This window comes from Triticum aestivum, chromosome 4D (assembly GCF_018294505.1).
Source record: "Triticum aestivum cultivar Chinese Spring chromosome 4D, IWGSC CS RefSeq v2.1, whole genome shotgun sequence".
NCBI lineage: Eukaryota > Viridiplantae > Streptophyta > Magnoliopsida > Poales > Poaceae > Triticum > Triticum aestivum.
Genome location: NC_057805.1, coordinates 33,232,798 through 33,252,911, shown reverse-complemented (window position 1 = coordinate 33,252,911; position 20,114 = coordinate 33,232,798).

Genomic DNA, 20,114 nt, shown 5'->3' with positions numbered 1-20,114 from the left:
TTTATCCTTGGTAGCCTCTTTTATGGGGAAATGTAGTCTTGTGCTTCCATGAGCCATAGTAGTCCGCTACAGCCCGGTTCACCGGAGTCCTGCTAGCCTAGCACTACTGCTCCGGAACACTTGCCTGGCCGGCATGTGATTCACTTCGTTCCTGTGTCTGTCCCTTCGGGGAAATGTCACGCGGTGACATCCGGAGTCCTGCCTAGCCTGCTACAGCCCGGGTTCCCGGAGTCCTGCTAGCCCAGAGCTACAGCCCGGATTCGCACGCTGCTGACCGACATGCTCGATGTTGATTCATGTATGCCTGTCCCCGTAAGTTAGTGCCACTTTGGGTTCACGACTAGTCATGTCGGCCCGGGTTCTCTGTCTTATGGATGCTAGCGACACTATCATATACGTGAGCCAAAAGGCGCAAACGGTCCCGGGCCATGGTAAAGCGACACCCGTGGGAATACCGTGCGTGAGGCCACAAAGTGATATGAGGTGTTACCGGCTAGATCGATGTGACTTGGAATCGGGGTCCTGACAGCTTTGGTATCAGAGCCTGACTGCTTGTAGGATTACCAAGCCAAACTGGTCGAAGTTGAGTCTAGAAGTGCTTTAGTTATATAAGGGAATTGATTGTGGAAGGGAACGTAAGGCTCTTTTTACTCCTTTACCTTATGCCTTTCTGATCTGAGTCACCCTCTTCTCTTCTACGGGGATTAAGAACTAGGCTTCTCATCTTTCTATCAGGATCACGTGTTACTAATCCGTAGACTCATAGGATTGATGGATTTAAGCCTCAGTTCAGTTCCTACTACTTCCGTATGTTGACCGTTGATCCCGGAAGTTTATATTGTGATGTGAGTGGTTATGCCACCATTTTGTAGGATGTCTCAAATCTTTTTGAGCATTTACAATCGTTATGCTATCCGAGTCATCCCAGGTTTCTAAACAGTCTGATGCATTTACAAATCCCTTCCTCCCGTACCTGATATCCTTTTGGGCCGGATTAAGCACACTAATCGGTCTGTTGAGGTACTCCATTGCCTCGACATATATGTTGGAGCTATTATTATGACCCTAGGTGTCATAGAGGACCACTCAGTAATCTAGCAATGCTTTGTATCCCCAGTGTGATGATTCTGGCCATTATTCTCGAAAGCATCCCGTGATGCCATTTAGTTAGTAGGCATTCTATTCTGGGTTCTTGAGCCCGAGATTCCCTCTACTCATTCATGTTGGTAGTGTTTGCTAGTTCCTCTAGGATATTAGTAACCTTTGCGATAGTCCTCAAGGTCCGTGGTATATCCTTCTTCCGAATACCATGAACTGCTTATGGCAGAAGTTCTCTTGAACCAAAAGACCACAACCAGAGTGCTCTTGACGTGCTCTCCATCCAAATTGTGATTCTGCCAGTCCTTCCTCCTCTGCATGGGTTATCCGGAAGAAATATGTTGAATTTGTTCGACATACTAATTCATGCATCCACAACTCAGAAAAACATATGTTCCTTTGGGTTGTCCCTCTTTAGTTATTTTCTGGCCCTCGTCTATCAATTGATAGTCAGGATTAATTGTGCATTTGTGTTATCGATGCCTATTATTCTTGTGGTCTGTCAAGCCATTCAAATCCGGAATGACTAGGAGAAACAAACTCCAGTACCTCGTCCATCTTTGGGATTGGGTCAAAGTAGTTGTATTCCGCAGATCAAATGCCTAACCAGCTTTTGTTCTGTTCTACCTTCGAGTATTACCCCCTTTATGTCGAGAATATCGTAGGAATTGCACCACCTTTTGTGAATTCTTGACGCAGTGATACTCCTCGCCGTCATCATTCATTTCTCGGTCCCGTGTTATTGTAACCGGAACACCGACAAGTGAATCATGATGTGTGAAATCAATACTCCTAGCAACTCCGTTGCTTGGTAGTTGAAGGACAATAATTTCATCCTTAGCGTGTTGGTTACTGAATCACATCCTAAAGTTGATCGTGCTACCTAGTCCATTTTTCCTGGTGCACCTTTTGATCAAGAGTTAGGATTGTATCAATCCCTTTCTTGTTTGGTCACATCGTTTTGCCCTGAAAAGCAAGATTGTTCTCGAGCTTAGTAACATATCGGTGGTTCGTGATTTTCCGAATATCCTCTCGGATGTTTTACCAGGTTGTCACCTGACCGCTATGTTGAGCTCGCGATCAAGTTGGTTTTCCAATAAACCACTCTTTCTCCAAGGATCTGTGTTGGATACCCCTGAGCTAGTTGGTTAAGCCAAACAACAACTTGGAGAGTTGGAAGATAAAAGCTTGCCTGGCTTAGTTCATCTTAAGGGATATCTTGTATGTGTGTTGAAGAAAGATGTTATATTCATTGATTGATCCTCGTGATCAATTGTTGGATCTATTGTCTTGTCCAAACTTTGATTTGAGTATGGGCTATCATCAAATCAAATCAGTACTAGTGATGTTCGTAATGTTGTCTTACTCGTGGTTGATCCTTTGAGCATACACCATTACATCCTTTGGTCTGATCAATGCTATCACCGTGTTCACATGTTGGTGGAAGTCCAGTGATATGGAAATTCCGATGAGTTGCTGTTGAACCCATCAGCAGCATTTTGTCTCCCCCATGATTCATGTTGAATATCAACCTAGTGTTGAAAACTTTGTAACCATTGCCTTCATGTTGCGTTCATGAGGTATATGTTTGGTGCAAGAAGTGGCTTTCTCCAAGTTCACGTGCATTAGGTGCCAGTTGCCGTCGTGAATTCGAGAAAGTTAGTTTTGCTTCCTCTGGAATCATCCCAAGTCAGTCATGCACGTGCGAAGTATACCATGGCTTGAGAGATTAGCTACCTCCATCCCATCGGTATTTCCTAGCACACCAAGCCACTGATTGATTTTTTCAAAGAAAAGAAGTTCATGCGCTACTCCTGAAGGGCCCGGACGGACATGCACAAGACTTCGTTATTTCAATGATGGTTCCCAACCAGAGCTCGGTAGTGTTCTGTTGTAAGACTACCATGTGGTCATGCTTGTCTGGGACAGAGTGTTCACAGGTTGTAGCAGAACCAGCTCATGTTTTGGAGCTTGCTATCGTAGCTCATCTCCCGAGAATCTCGCAACATCATCTCGTCGGGTTGTGTTGCAAACTTTCTTTCCAGACACGTTGTCTGAAATATCCTGTTACCAACCAGATCTGAATCTCAGGCAGATATGACGGTTGGAAACTTTTTCCAGTATCTATGATGTAGGTCCCGACAAGGTTGATGTTCTGGCCGACGCACCTAGCCGGAAGATCTATTATTGTAGCTTCTTGATTAAGCAATTTGACCATCTTCTCCATGAGGATTTCGTATGATCTATTCTAAAGGTTGTTCCTTATGGATTCCTGCGCTCCCGAAGTCCGACCTACTACTTGATGTTCAAGATACCAAACCACATCTAATGGGTTACGCTAGAACATCAAGGAGAACATTAGAAGCGGAGTGCTAAATGTCTCTCGGTCGATCATCCAGATTTTGCTCCCTTGGCTTCGCTAAGGTGAAATCTGAGAAAGTGTTGTCCTCCTTTGCACCTGCATCCTCCATCACCGTTCATCATGGTAGTATGTTGTGTTGCCAGGATCCTCGACACGGATAATGGTAAAACCTTGATGAATATGGAAATGCTCAAGTTCTTGAGAGCACGCGCAAGCAAAATCATCCCTTGCGTTGTCTTCAACAAGGTAGTCCACATCATCCATTCTAGCCCGAGTGTGTCGTTCTCCCGAACTCCGCCAAACGATTGTTGTGATTTGCCTTAAGCTGGCATAAAGAGTTTCAATGATCTCCGAATCAAAAGTAATTCTTTTTGCCACTTAAGGGAATATTTCTACAAGTCACCTTCCCTAAGGTGCCATTATGGAATCATGGCAGATAACTCCTTGTTATCTTGAAACCATGCACCATCTTATTCAGCATGGAATTGTGCTTATCAACTTGGATCCTCGTTCTCTGTCTCACTCCATCCCTCGGGATGTATGCTTCGTGTCGTAGCTTGAGAGATGTTCAACATCTCATTCCGTGAGTTCATCGTAAGTTGCTCGATCTTTAAGAAGATCGGTTCCTATAGAGTTTCTTCTATCGTCATCGTGTTGGATGAAGATCCCGGAAGCAAAGACGACAAGATCAATTTGAAGTAATGAATTAACATCTTCGATGAGGGCAATTGGATCGAGAAGATTGTGTTAGCTTTTGTGTCCCCTCTTCCTCTTACCCTACGCCTGAATCTCGGGACGAGATTCTTGTTTAGTGGGGGTGACTTGTCACATCCCTAGTTTTGGTTTGCTCTAGGCTAGCTAGTCATGTGTGCATCATGTTTAAATTTCAATGAATTTGAAATGGGGACATGTGAAAGCCTCAGAAATCATTTCTGAAAAAAACCAAGAAAAAAATTGCTTCAAATAGGTCCAAGAAAATGTTCATGTTTCTCTATGAAAATATTGGCCAGAATTAAAATTCAAACCAATATTTTTAGGAGCTCATAAATATTTGTTTTGGGCATTTGAAGCTAATGCAATAACTATTTGCATTGGATTTATATTTGCTATATATCGAATATGTGTCCAATAATTCTGAGAAATTGTGAGGGGCTTAGGGATAATCCTTTTAGTCCCTGCAAAATTATCAGAAGAAAGCAAAATGGTTTAGTGCTTAAAACTAAATCAAAACAAATAACAGAAAAGGAAAACAGAAATAAAAGACAGAGAGAAGGACTACCTGGCCATCTACCTGTAGCCGGCCCAGCTCACTGGCCCAGCCCACCTGGCGCCTCCTGTCGCCTTCCTCCTGCCAGTAGGAGCAGCTGCGTGCTCGCACGCGCGCGGCCGAGGAGGCCAGCTCCTCCATGCCTGCCTGCCGCTTCCCCGACTCGTCTGGACGACGCCACGCGCCACCCCGGTCCCTCTCTCCCACTCCCTCACCCTTCCCCGCCTCTGCTCCCTCTCCGCAGCGCGCCCGAACACCCCGTGGCACGCCGAAGAGCACCGCCGCAGCCACGGCTATCCCCTAGCCAACCACCATGACCAATAGCTCCGCAAGGACGCGAAGCATCTCCTCGACGAGCCACGCAAGCCGGGTCTCACCACAACACCGCCATCGATGCCTTCTTCAACCTCGGGATCGCCGGCCATCTCCATCAAATTCGTCGGCTCCGGACCGTCCCCGACCTCGCCGAGCGTCCCCTCGTCATCGCTGTGAGCCCCAGACCACTTACCCCTGCTCCCCTTGACAAATTCGTGCCGCAGCCATCGATCCCCACCGTGCCAGAAGCTCGGCTCCGCCAGCCATGTCACTGCCGTGGCCACTGTCACATAGAGCTGCAAGCGAGCACATAGCCGTGCTCAGCGCAACGCCAGAAGCCCAAAACCCCCTCCAGCTGCTCCTGCCGTGCTTCGCAACACCGAAACCGCCGAGACCCGATCTCCGGCCGTCGCATTCGTGCTCGCCGCCGTCGACTAAGACCACCCCAGCTCCTCCCGCTTGGCCTACCAGATGCGCGCGAGCCCCAGCTACGCGTAGGACCAAATCTCGGTCGATTTGGTCAACCGTGGGGAAATTCCGAGCCCCTCCGCCGTCTCGGGCCTCACCGGCGACGAGCCGTGGACCAAATCCGGCCGGTTTGACCCTGCTTGACCGGGGTTTGACTTCCCCCCTGACCCACTGATGTGTGGGCCGCCCTTGTTAATTATTAGTTAGGTTAGTTTAGCGCTAATTAACCTAGATTAGTGCTTAACCTAACACTAACTAACTCTGTTAAGTTAGTTATGACACTGACACGCGGGGCCCATAGGTTAGGTTTGACCTGGACCGCCCTGTTAACCTGATGACGTCACCCTGACGCACTGCTGACGCAATAAAGCATTTACTGGATTTATTCTTGTATAGGAAATTCCAGAAAATAGTGCTAACTTTGAAAAATCATAGAAATTAAACCGTAACTCCAAATGAAATAAATTATATATGAAAAATTATCAGAAAAATTCAATCTATCCATCTGTACTGGTTTCATGCATGACAAACCAACCTAAAACTGCTGTATAGATGAAAACATATAAAGGGCATTTAAAATGCTTAAGTTTGAAGTTGCATTTGAATCCTTGATTCAGATGAGCTCCATTTAACTTGCTGCTAGTTGCATTAGCTCGAATCACAACATATTGACATGTCATGATCATGCATCATATTGTGCATTGCATTGATTGTGTTCCTTCTCTGTTGCCGGCGGTTGTTCCCTCTCGGTAGACGTGTTCCGACGATGAGATCGATGACACCGATGAAGAGCTATACTATCTTTACAAGTGCCAGGCAAGCAAAACCCCCTTGTTCATTCCGATACAATCCCACTCTCTCGCTCCTACTCTCTTTTACTGCATTAGGACAACAACGTTTCATCTGTTACTTGCTGCGGTAGTTGAACCCCTTTCCTCTGCATGACCTGTCATTGTCACAGTAAATAGATGAAACCCACTAGCATGAGTAGGAGTTGTTTGAGCCCTGATGTGCCTACTCATTCATGCTTGTTTTTCATGCCTGCTATTGCTTAGAATTGTGTCAGGTCTGATTCATCGGGAATGAATTGGAAAGTTACGAACATGTCCTACTGTGTGAGAGCTATTTGTGTGAACACGATTTGGTAAAGGTAGCGGTGAGAGGCCATGTAGGAGTACATGGTGGGTTGTCTCATTGAAACCGTCCTCAGGAACTGAGTTCTGTGTTTGTGATCCATGAATAGTTACTACCACACATTGGGTTCCGGTAACTCGACCCCTCTCGACCTATTAATCAACTTGATCTCTGTCCAGGAGTTGCAACTAGTTTCTGGTGTTTGTAGGTAGTGTTAGTAGTCTACCAAGTGGCACCCGGTACAGGTGGGCTTGGGACAGACTAGGCACACGTTGCCTAGTGTACCGAGTGGCACCCGGATGGTGGGCTCGGGAACCCTGCACACATCGTTCGGGGCCGTGAGCGACACCCCGGCCGGATCTCCTTGCGGATGGAACCCGAATAGGCGATAAACCTGGACGAGAGACTTGTGTGGTTAGTCAGTTCGTGGCCGACTCCCTTGCCAGGCTTCCGCTTGAAGGATGCCGAGATACACGACGTGTACATGGTGGTAAGTGGCGAGAGCGTGTGTGACGAAGTACACGCCTGCAGGGTTAACATCATCTATTCGAATAGCCGTGTCCGCGGTAAAGGACTTCTAGGTTGCCTGTACAGTTCATAGAGAAGTGAAAGTGGATACTCTAAAATGCGCAAGATAAGCGTGAGTGCTATGGATGGCGTTCTCATAGGGAGACGGGAGCGGATCCATAGTGGTGTATTGATATGGTGAATATGTGGACTCGTGTGCGCCACCTCAAAAGAGTTACTTGCAGTCGTAGTTCAGGATAGCCACCGAGTCAAAGCTAGCTTGCTGCAGTTAAACTCCACAACCCCCTTTGTTGATACCGATGCATATGTAGATAGTTCTTATGTAAGTCTTGCTGGGTACATTTGTACTCACGTTTGCTTATTTTATGTTTTGCAGAGAGACGTCAGTCTCGCTAGTAGTTCCGTGTGGACTTCGACATTTAGCTTGATACCTCAGCTACGATCTTGTGCCCTCGGCAGGGTCTTGTAAATAGTCAGGCTTTGCAGCCTTTTTCTTTTGTAGATATCTGTACTCAGACATGTTAAGCTTCCGCATGTGCTTTGACTTGTATGCTCTGAATGTTGGGTCATGAGACCCATGTTTGTAATATCTCGCTCTTCGGAGCCTAATGAATAAATACTCTGAGTCGTAGAGTCTTGTTGTGATGCCATGTTGTATTTGCACATATCGAGCATATTGTGTGTATGATTGAAATGCTTGGTATGTGTGGGATCCGACAACCTAGTTGTTTATCCTTGGTAGCCTCTCTTATGGGGAAATGTAGTCTTGTGCTTCCATGAGCCATAGTAGTCCGCTACAGCCCGGTTCACCGGAGTCCTGCTAGCCCAACACTACTGCTCCGGAACACTTGACTGGCCGGCATGTGATTCACTTCGTTCCTGTGTCTGTCCCTTCGGGGAAATGTCACGCGGTGACATCCGGAGTCCTGCCTAGCCTGCTACAGCCCGGGTTCCCGGAGTCCTGCTAGCCCAGAGCTACAGCCCGGATTCGCACGCTGCTGACCGACATGCTCGATGTTGATTCATGTATGCCTGTCCCCGTAAGTTAGTGCCACTTTGGGTTGACGACTAGTCATGTCGGCCCGGGTTCTCTTTCTTATGGATGCTAGCGACACTATCATATACGTGAGCCAAAAGGCGCAAACGGTCCCGGGCCATGGTAAGGCGACACCCGTGGGAATACCGTGCGTGAGGCCACAAAGTGATATGAGGTGTTACCGGCTAGATCGATGTGACTTGGAATCGGGGTCCTGACAGAAAATGAGAGCAAATCTTATCCAGAGTTGGATGAGTCAGCTTTACTTGTAGCCCAAGTCAAGCTGTCGCGTGTGTTTGAAATCTGACCGTTGGACACGTGTCAGTTCCTTAGTAACCCAGGGTTATTTTGGACAAATCAGGTCGGGTTGCCTCCTGGCTATAAATAGCCCACCCCCTACACCATAAATTGGTGGCTGCTCAGAGTTAGTAAACGGCTTTTGTCGTTTGAGAGCAACCCACCTCCGAAGCATTTGAGAGAGAGAGATCCTTGTGAGGACAAAGCCCAAAATACCCAGAGCCAAAGAGTGTTAGGCATCACTGAAGTCTTTCTGTCCGCGTTATCTGAAGACTTGTTACACTTGAGGACTGTGAATCCTCCAGCCGGTTAGGCGTCGCGTTTTGAGCATCCAAGAGTCATTGTGGATTGCCGGTGAACGAAGTCTGTGAAGGTTTGGAAGTCTACCTTGAAGACTTAACAGAGTGATTGGGTGAGGACTAAGTGTCCTTATCGCAAGGGGAATAAGGTGAAGACGCGGTCTTCTGAGTTGAATCTCAGCCTCCCTAACCACATGTACAGTTGTCACAGCAACTGGAACTGGTCCAATAAATCCCTGTCCTCACCAAGCAACTGGTTCTATCTCTTACCTCTCTTTACTTACATTTTGTCTTCGTGAAGTCATTGCCTGCTTGCTTGATCTGATTGACTTCACTGTGTGTCGACTATTGTTTTTTAGCTTCATACTATCTTCCATCCTGATCCATACTACCTAGGTGCTAATAGTCTTCGTGCTTTCACTTCATTGCTTACTTGACTATGGCTTGTCTAGTGTAGTCTACCTTTCGCTGCATATCAATAGGCTCATATCTACTGTTTGTCTTCAAAGCCCCCGTGTTTTGAAGACTTTCATAAAAATTGCCTATTCACCCCCCTCTAGTCGATAACTAGCACTTTCACAAAAGCATTGTAGTTTTTCTTACATACCCCCATGGGGTTTGTCACGATTCCGCGCAGGGAAACAAAAAAGGAGATTTCAAGGTGCCCTGGCTACTAGGCATCACCGACGACGCCGAGCGGACGCCACTGTCGCGCTTCGAGCACGGCGAGAGCTTGGTGGCACGTAGCTATCGTCGCTCGACACCGGAGACTCGCTGAACTCGGGAGAATCGCAGGACACCCAAGAGTCGTCGCTGCTGCTAGAGGAACTGTCGAAAGGGCCGAAGGCGGGCTCGGTGCCCGCGGTCGCGCCGCACAGGCCGCTTCCTCCAGGGAAACACTCCAGGTGACGGCCTTCCTCGTCAAAGACCTTGAAGGACAGCGTGGAGGCGCCGTCGTACTCGAAGTGGATGGCGAGGGCCCCCTCTACGCGGCAGGCACGAGCGACCTCGCCCCATCCTCGGGTCATGAAGATTTTGCCCGGGGGAGGACCTCGACCTCCACCCCCGTGGCCAGACTGCAGCACCCGATGTGTTGCAGCCACAGCTCTAGTGACCCCCTCGGCGACATCTCCTCGGCGAAGAACCGCGGGAGCTGGATCCATGTGCATGGTGGCATCGCCGCCCACACCATGAAATCGCACGAGGATCCTTCGGCGTGGGTTCGCAGGCCAGCAGCCCGTGCAACCCCAGCCTGGCCACCACGGCCGTGGCTTGCTTGGCGCGGGGCGCTGCCGCCTTATGTGGAGCCTTGCGCTTGGGCATACAGAGGGATAAGGAAGACGGGCTTAGGCCATTCGTACCAAGACCTCGTCACCTCTGGCCTCTCACCGACATCGCGGGGGCGACTAAGCCTTTTCTTTGGCGGGAGCAGCCCCGGTTCCTCCCGGGGAGTTTTTCCCTTCTCCGCTACGGAGAACCTCCTAATCGGTGCCATGAGAACTACAGCAAGATGGTGAGACAGGGACAAAGAAGAAGGAGCGGGTGGCGAGAAGAAGGAGATGGGCGAGGGGCTCTGCCCCTCCCCTCATTTATAACCAGAGGGAGGCCAACCGCCAGCCTCCACGATCGCATGAAATGATGGTTTTTCTCTGCATGCAGCAGAGTCTCGTCAAGTTGAACGGTTGTCGAGGCAGCGTGGGGGAGCGGAGGTGCCCACGTCTCATCAATCGTAGTGCGTCAACCGAGGCCGCAGGCGGTTGGGGCCCGCGGTGCTCCGCACTTGCCCTTTGGCTTCGCCTTGAAGTCAAGTTCTGCGCCTTCGGCCCGGGGGCCACTGTCGGCGTCCTGGGACCGAGGGTGCCCAGACTTGCCTACCTGCAGCCCACAGCGTGGCTCCGTCAATGGCCCGGTACGACCTAGCTTTAGCAACAACAACCCAAGACCCTCACGAGGGGCCAACCCTCGCGAGGCGGACGACTCCAAGACCTCCACGAGGGGCGGCCTCCCCAGGCTGGCTCCCGAGGAGCGGAGATATCTATGCAAGTTGCACCTCGCGAGGTTCACATGACGTGAGCCATGACGACCAAGGCCTGGCGGGCGCCAGCGGGCGCAGTGTACCAGTTTCCTCTTTAGTGCTAAGGAGGCAAGCGCAGGCGCGGGGTCTTGAGGAATCAAGGAAAGGTTTCCATTTCAGTGCAACAATACCAAGACCGCCAGGACGGCAGGACAGAGGTCATCGTGGAGCCCACAGCAGCGTCACCACCAGAGGCTTTTGCAGGCGACGACTACTTTTGTCAGGATAACTTGTACTAGTTGTCTCCCTTCGTATTTGGCCGTTGTGGGATCCCTTCCCGCCTACATTTGGGAAGAGGACCAAGGCCACTATAAATAGGACTTAGCCACCACCATAGAGGGGACGGATCCATTCCACCCTGACCAGCTCACCAGCTCATCGAGCACAAGAACACCTCACCTCCTGAGGTTGTTCCACCACTTTACTAGTTCATCCAGCCCCTCGAGGCAATCCACCACAAAGGTGGAGTAGGGTATTACACCGCAAGGTGGCCCGAACGAGGATAAACTATTGTGTCTCTTGTTCGTTGGGTTTGTCTAGCTAGGCCGTGGATTCGGTGAGCAGGCAGACTGGGGAGGACGAGTTCTTCGCACGCACCCCAAAGTTCGAACCTCTCAAGGGTCTGCGGAACCCTGAATCCGACATGATCTTGTCCATTTGGTTGAGGGCCTTCACTTTATTCTTCGGAAGCGTGTGGGTCTTGGGTTGCTGATGGTTCCACTTGAGTGGAACATTGTCCTTCTCCTTCGGCCAAAAGGGGTTCCTCAATGGGTAGGATATGACCAACACCCATTCTTCTTATGGCTTGAGGAGGAATTTCATCACCTACATCACAAGTACCACTTTGCTCCACTTGGGAGCAGTTGTTCTCATCAAACTCCATGTTACACGTCTCCTCAATGAGTCCCGTGGACTTGTTGAGGACACGGTAAGCATGAGAGTTTGTAGCATAACCAACAAATATACCCTCATGAGCTCAAGCCTCAAATTTAGACAAACGAACACCTTTCTTGATAATGAAACACTTACAACCGCTTGCCGGTAACACCTCATATCACTTTGCGGCCTCACGCATGGTATTCCCACGGGTGTCGCCTTACCATGGCCCGGGACCGTTTGCGCCTTTTCGCTCACGTATATGACAGTGTCGCTAGCATCCATATGACAGAGAACCCGGGCCGACATGACTAGTCCCGCGTGTGCTTGTTTCTTGTATGCTCTGTATGTTGGGTCATGAGACCCATGTTTTTAATACTTGGCTCCTCGGAGCCTAGTGAATAAATACTCTGAGTCATAGAGTCTTGTTGTGATGCCATGTTGTATTGCACATATTGAGCATATTGTGTGTATGATTGAAATGCTTGGTATGTGTGGGATCCGACAACCTAGTTGTTTATCCTTGGTAGCCTCTCTTATGGGGAAATGTAGTCTTGTGCTTCCATGAGCCATAGTAGTCTGCTACAGCCCGGTTCACCGGAGTCCTGCTAGCCCAGCACTACTGCTCCGGAACACCTTTCAAGAGACAAACCCAGTCAAGGGTCCACACGTCACTAACACAGGGGTTAACCGGGTCCAATCCCGCGTTGACTGGGATTTGACTCGCTGCGGGACCTGCTGTCAGTGGATGTGGGGCGTCTAGCTGGCAGGGATTAGCACTAATGATAGTGCCACGTCAGCTCGCCGGAGTTTGGCTGGCGGCGACCATTTCGTGCGGCGGAGGGCGTCGGGTTTGAGCTACGATCGACGGTTTCGAGCGCCGTTTGCTGCTATGGATTGCTGGCGCACGCGCGCATCTAAAGGAGGCAGCGGGAGGTGCCGGGGTGCAGTGTAGCCGCGGCGGCGATGGGCGGAGCGGCGGCCGGAGTTCGGCCGGGTGCGGGGACGTGGCTGCGGTGCGCTGGGAAAGGAACTGGCGGTGGCGTTGGCTTCCTGCAGAGCTGCTGAGCATGGTGACACGTGCGGATGCGGGCTAAGGTGGCTCAGACCACGGCGGCGCCATGGCCGGAGGCGGAGGGCTCTCGGTCTCGATGGGAACGATGACTACACGGCGCAATCGAGCAATGGGAGAGAGGGGGGATGAAGGAGGAGCTCACGGTGGGTCAGACGAGCGGCTCGGTGGCCTCGAGGGAGGCTTGGAGGCGACGGGCAACGATGGCGATCTCCGGCGGCCATGCAGAGAAGAAGAGCTCGATGACGAGGCTTCAAGGTGTCCGAGGTCGTGTGGTTCGGCGTAGAGGTGCATGGCAGCGAGGCGGAGCTCGTGGGTGGGATGGCTGGCCGTGGGGAGGTCGGTGGTCACGGCAGCGGTGAGCTGCGCGCTGCGGGTGTGTTCAGGCGGCTGCGGGACAGAGAGCCGGAGCGGTGGGGAGAAGCCAGAGAGGCGGGGGGAGTGGGCGAGGGGGTGCTGGGCGTCTCCAGGCGCGGAGGCCCAATGGGGAGGCCGCCAGCACGAAGCAGGAGGTGGAAACCTCAGGTGCGTGCGCGGGCGACACGGCGTCGTCCTCCTGGTAGGAGCTAGGAGATGACTGGCAGAAGGCCAGGTGGGTTGGGCTGCACAGCTGGGCCGGCTACAGTAGCAGGCCGCGCAGGTAGGCTGAGGTAAGTTCTGCTCTGTTTTACTTTTCTTCTGTTTTCTATTTATTCATTTATTCATTTTGCCACTGATTCAAGTTCAAAAGAGAATCCAAATAGTGCCAATAAACCTTTGAATATTTTTATGTTGCTAACTGGATTGTTCCTGATGCACATAAAATATTTCGAAGTTATTTGAATATATATTCTATATATTAAGAATATAGATCCAAATTCAAATACAATATGATTTAAATTCAACGTCCCTAAATATTCCATAAAAATGTTCCAGAATATTGGTTTGATGTATAGCTCTTTCCAAAATTACCAAAACTATTTTTAGGGCATTTTGGCTTCACTGAATGCATTTTCAGGGTTCTTGCCCTTTATTTAAAATTTTGAGGCTTCCACTTTCCTCAATTCAAGTTTCATATGAATTTAAACATGATGACATGAAGATCAAGCAAAGACTACAGGGGCTGAGCTAGGGCTGTGACAACCGAACACCCAGAAGTACTTGAGGTTGGGCTTGTTGCCGGTAAGTATCTCATATGGAGTCTTGTTCAAGCCTCTGCGGAGATAGAGCCGATTGGATGCATGACAAGCGGTGTTGATGGCTTCGGCCCAAAAGTTGTACGAAGACTTGAACTCCGCCATCATGGTCCTTGCCGCGTCCATCAACGTCCGGTTCTTCCTCTCCGCAACACCATTTTGTTGAGGGGTGTAAGGTGTGGAATATTGATGCTTGATCCCCTCATCACTAAGAAACTCATCCAAGGTGTAGTTTTTGAACTCGGTGCTGTTGTCACTTCTTATTGTCAAGATCTTTGCATTGTGTTGACGTTGAGCTTCATTTGCAAAGTCGATGACGGTTTGTTGGGTCTCACTCTTCCTCTTGAAGAAATATACCCAAGTGTATCTTGAATAATCATCCACAATCACCAAGCAATACTTTCTACCCCCAAGACTATCAAAGGATGCAGGCCCAAAGAGATCCATGTGAAGGAGCTCCAAGGGCCTCTTCGAGTAGATGATAGTCGTGGGTGGGTGAGCCTTCTCATGTAGCTTTCCTTCGATACAAGCACTGCAAGCACGATCTTTGGCAAAACTAACATTTGTTAGTCCACGGACATGGTCCCCCTTGAGAAGACTTTGCAGATATCTCATATTGACGTGGGGTAAACAGTGATGCCAAAGCCATCCCACGTTAGCTTTTGCCATTAGGCATGTCGAGGTCTTAGTGGGTCGCTCCGAAAAGTTAATCACATATAGACCATTCTCGACATGCCCAACAAAGGATACTTTAAGATTCTTGCTCCACAAGAGGGCCACGGTATCAATATCAAAGAAAGTGGCAAAGCCCATGAGTGCAAGTTGACGAACGGAAAGTAAGTTGTATGCAAGGGACTCAACAAGCATGACTTTCTCGATCGCGAGATCATGAGAAATGACAACCTTGCCAAGACCCAATACCTTAGAAGATGAGGCATCACCCTACTCGACATTGGTGGGCATAGATGAAATCTTGTGCACGTCCATCACCAAGTCCTTGCTTCCGACATATGATTTGTGGCTCCACTATCAAGCAACCATGATCCCGCACCGGAAGCAAACACCTACAAGAGATCAATGCTTGGTTTTAGGTACCCATTTTGTAATGGGTCCTTTGATGTTAGTAACAAGGGTCTTAGGAACCCAAATAGACCATTCAATGTACTTATAAGGAGAACCAACAAATTTGGCATAAATATGCCCATCACTAGCACGGCATAACACATAAGAAGGGTTAAAGTCGCCGGCTTTGTTGGAAGGGGTGGCATTGCCCTTCTTGACACCACCACCCTTCACATTGTTCTTCTACTCCTTAGAAGCACCCTCTCCCTCCTTCACAAAAGTTTGCTTGAGAGGAGGAGGTCGTTTGGCCTTGTCATTCTTCTTCTTATTCTTGGACTTGGGTGCAAACCCAATTCCCTCCTTGCCCGCAACTTCCTTTTGATTGCTCAAAAGGTCGTTGAGGTTCTTATCATCTTGTATGCAAGACACAAGGCCTTTCTCAAGTTGCTCCTTCAACTTGGCATTCTCCTCCACAAGATGCACATGCTCACAACACGGGTTAGTAGCATTTGCATTATCAATTAAAACCATATGAGGAAATGTGGCTTTCTCCTTGGTTAGCTTCACTTGGAGTTGATCATGAGACTCTTTGAGGTTAGCATGAGCACTCTTCAAGGCCTTGTGAGCCTTGTCAAGTATATAAAACTCCTCCTTGAGTCTAGCATGGTCAACCCCAAGTTTAGCCTTCTCGGAATTGAGCACACGTGATACAACAAGAGCATGATCAAGATCTTTCTTTAACTTAGCATGATCATCGTTGTGTGACTCCTCAATAGCCAAACGATGACCACGCTCTTTCTCAAGGGCATTAGAGAGATCCGATATCTCATCGGCATAGTCGTGACTATGCCCTTCCATCTTAGAGATGGTTTCTTCGTGAGCCTCGATCATGTCATTGGCTTCACCAAGTTGTTCCAAGAGAGAAACTAAGTGCTTCTTGGGTTTACCCTTGAGCTTACTCATAAAAGACTCAAATTCATTTTCTTCCTCCTTCGACCCCTCACTTTCATCAATGCAATCCGTCAAGGAAGGATTAGTAGTGATGGTGGTTTTGATGTTGGGGGTTACCTTGTTGGTGGCTTTGGCCATGAGGCATTTGGCGGTGATGTTCTCGTTGGGGGAGTCGAAGAGGGACACCCGTGGAGTTGTTGCAATGGCAACGGAGGCCATGGCAACCGTCTCACCATCTTCATCATCATCATCCTCATTGTACTCTTATTGTGCCACCAACCCCTTTGGAGGAGTCTTCTTGGTGAAGTTGTTCTTGTTGGGGAAGGACTTGGCCTTGTCTTTTCGGATAAGCTTGCCACCATTGTCTTCCCTCTTCTCATACGGGCACTCCGCAACAAGGTGGCTTACATTGCCACAATTATAGCATGTCCTCACAAGTTGCTTGCCCTTGGCGCCACTTGAGTTGTTCTTGTTGAAGTTGGGCCTTGAGTTCTTCTTGCTCCAAAATTACTGTGAAGCGAGAGCCATGTGCTCATGATAAGCATATTTTGTATCTTCGGGGCAACACTCTTCTTCTTCCTCTTCACCCTATTCTTCCACACTAGCCTTGTCCTTCAAAGCAAGGTTGGGCTCGTTTACTCATTGAGAACGCAACACCGCATTGTCGGCAGTCTTGTCCAAGATCCTCATTGCCACAAACTCATCCAACACTTCACTTGATGACAAGGCGTGGAAGTCCGTCCTTTGACGGATGACGGAGGACATGGCCTTATGGAAAGCATCATAGCCTTGAGAAACATGCGCTTGATCCAATTGTCATCCGTATCCTTGCTCCCATGATCTCGGAGTGAGACCGTGAGAGTGGTTAATCTCCGGTAAAGCTCTCCAGGTTCTTCATCTTCATTCATTGCAAACTCATCGGCTTCATCTTGCACCACTTCAAATTTTGAGCGTTGAATGCTTGCACTTTCCTTGTAAATGGAAACAACATGTTGCCATGCTTCCTTGGCCACGGTGAAAGGTCGGAGATGCGCAATATCTTCGGGTGGAATTGCTTCTTGGAGAATGAAGAGAGCGGACTCGTTGAATTGATGGTCCGCAGCTTCTCTAGGAGAGAAGTTGCTTGGGTCGTGCGGGTAGAAACCTTCCTCAATAATTATCCAAAGATTAGTAGAACTATGATTTAAATGACGTTTAAAGCGATAGACCCAAGAGGGAAAATCCTCATTTTTCACAAGCTTAGGAGGAGGACCAACATGATTCATATGCGTGGAGGGAACCGGTCCGCCATAAGTGATTGGAGGTTCAACATGGGCAAAGATGCCACTACCACTTCTACCACTAGGCAAAGGAACTTGATCACTAGTAGCTTCCCCCTTTTTGGAGTTAGCATCTGTCACCTTGTTAGCGGGGTCATCCACTTCCAACGGTGCGGTGGATAATTTGAGACCATCAAGAAAATCCTTAAACATGCCTTTGACCTCGGTCGTCATGGAGGTTTTCAATGTGTGCAAAGCCGCATTGAACTCCTCACGAGAGACCGTGGATCCCCCATCGGCCGTAGACGAGAACGGATTCACACCGGAGTGCTCCTCCCCGCCATCTACGGTGTCAACCATACTCTTCGGACAACAAAGTCCTTAATAAAGAGACGAGGCTTTGATACCAATTGAAAGGATCGATATAGTTGACTAGAGAGGGGGTGAATAGGCAACTAACAATTTTTAGCTTTTATTTTACCGAATTAAACTTTGCACCAAAGTAGGTTGTCTAGACATGCAATTAGGTGAGCAACCTATATGATACAACAATAAGCACACAAGCAAGCAAGGGATACAACACAATATAAGCTTGCACAACTAAAGGTAAGAGATAACCAAGAGTGGAGCCAGTGGAGACGATGGTGTGTTCCCGAAGTTCCTTCCCTTTGAGAGGAAGTACGTCTCCGTTGGAGCGGTGTGGAGGCACAATGCTCCCCAAGAAGCCACTAGGGCCACCGTATTCTCCTCACACCCTCACACAATGCGAGATGCCGTGATTCCACTATTGGTGCCCTTGGAGGCGGCTACCAAACCTTTACAAACAAGGTTGGGGCAATCTCCACAACTTAATCGGAGGCTCCCAACGACACCACGAAGCTTCACCATAATGGAATATGGCTCCACGGTGACCTCAACCGTCTAGGGTGCTCAAACACCCAAGAGTAACAAGATCCGCAAGGGATTAGTGGGGGGAATCAAATTTGTCTTGGTGGAAGTGTAGATCGGGGCCTTCTCAACCAATCCCTAGAAAATCAACAAGTTTGATTGGCTAGGGAGAGAGATCGGGCGAAAATGGAGCTTTGAGCAACAATGGAGCTTGGGGAGGTAAGAGGTGAGTCAACTTGGAGAAGAAGACCTCCTTTTACAGTGGGGGAACCAACATGCAAAAAACAATCTATTTTGGAGTGTTGATTTTTTTGCCACGACTTCCATGATTGTCATTCCCTGATAAAACTTGGCAAGCACTTAAAACATTTGTCATTCTTTACCACCAAATTTATTTTGGAATTTTTTGAATTTTTTTAGATTTTACTGTTCATGGTGGTATAATAAGAGCTAAAACTCGGATGTGCACTTTCCAACACTTTTGTCATGAATGCAAATGACATTGACATGTAGGTGATGTTTTCCCAAACATTTTGGAATCTTATTTGCATTTTTCTGATTTAGTATGAGTTACTTATGAAGTTTTCAAAGTGGCGGTCAAACGGTCAAAGGGCAAAAGCACAAGACAACCAAAGTGGGTTGGACAGAACCACTAGCTTTTGAAAATTAGGGGCAATCCTGTCGAGTGGGACACAACTAGGGGCATAAAACCAATTATCCCTTTTGTTTTAATTTGGTTTTTGAACCAAACTAATTTCGTTGCTTCTGATAAGTTTTGCAGGGACTAAAAGGATTATTCCAAAGCCCCTCGCCAAAAATCAGAATTATTGGAGCAATAAAGTATTTATAGTATTTATTTGCTCCAATTCAAAATATAATATATGTTAATTCAACAATCCAAAATATCATGCAAAAATGTACATCACCTCTGGTTGCTGTTTCCAGCATTTTCCAAAAATGATGAACATATTTTTAGTTCACTGAAAAATATTTTTAGTTGAACCTATTTGAATTTCATTGAGGCTAGGGTTTGAACATCCCCCATTTCAAGTTCATTTGAATTTTAAACATGATGCTCACATGAAAGCTAGCCTAGGTCATACCAGGACTAGGGATGTGACAACTCGCCCCCACTCGAAAGAATCTCGTCCCGAGATTCAGGAGTCGGTGGAAAGAAAGTGGGGTACTCCAGTCGAAGATGATCTTCTCGCTCCCAAGTAGCTTCTCTCTTGGAATGATGAGACCAGTGAACCTTGAGAAATTTGATGTTCCGACGTCGGATGACACGCTCTGCTTGATCAAGAATGCAAATAGGGTACTCTCGATATGTGAGGTTATCTTGGAGATCAAGCGTTTCATGGTCCACTCCGCGGAGGGGATCCGAGAAGCAACATCGAGTTGAGAGACGTGGAAGACATCATGAACTCGAGAGAGATGTGGGTGTAGTTCCAACTGGTAGGCAACCTCCCCTCGTTTAGCGAGAATGCGAAAAGGACCAATGTAACGAGGAGTCAACTTGCCCTTGATACCAAAACGATGGGTACCCTTCAAAGGGGTAACCCGAAGGTAAGCCTTGTTGCCAATTTCATAAGCCACTTCCTTATGATGACGGTCATACTGGCTCTTTTGACGAGACTAGGCTGTTTTCAAATTCTCACGAATAATGCGAACTTGCTCTTCTGCTTCCTGGATCATGTCCAGTCCAAAGAATTGTCTTTCAACGGTTTCTGACCAGTTCAAGGGTGTTCAACATCTTTGTCCATAAAGAATCTCGAAAGGAGCTTTCTTAAGACTGGATTGGTAACTATTATTATAAGCAAACTCAGCGAAAGGAAGGCACTTCTCCCAATCCATATCGAATGAGATAACACAGGCTCTAAGCATGTCTTCGAGAATTTGGTTGACCCGTTCCACCTGACCACTTGACTGAGGGTGGAAAGCGGTACTGAAACA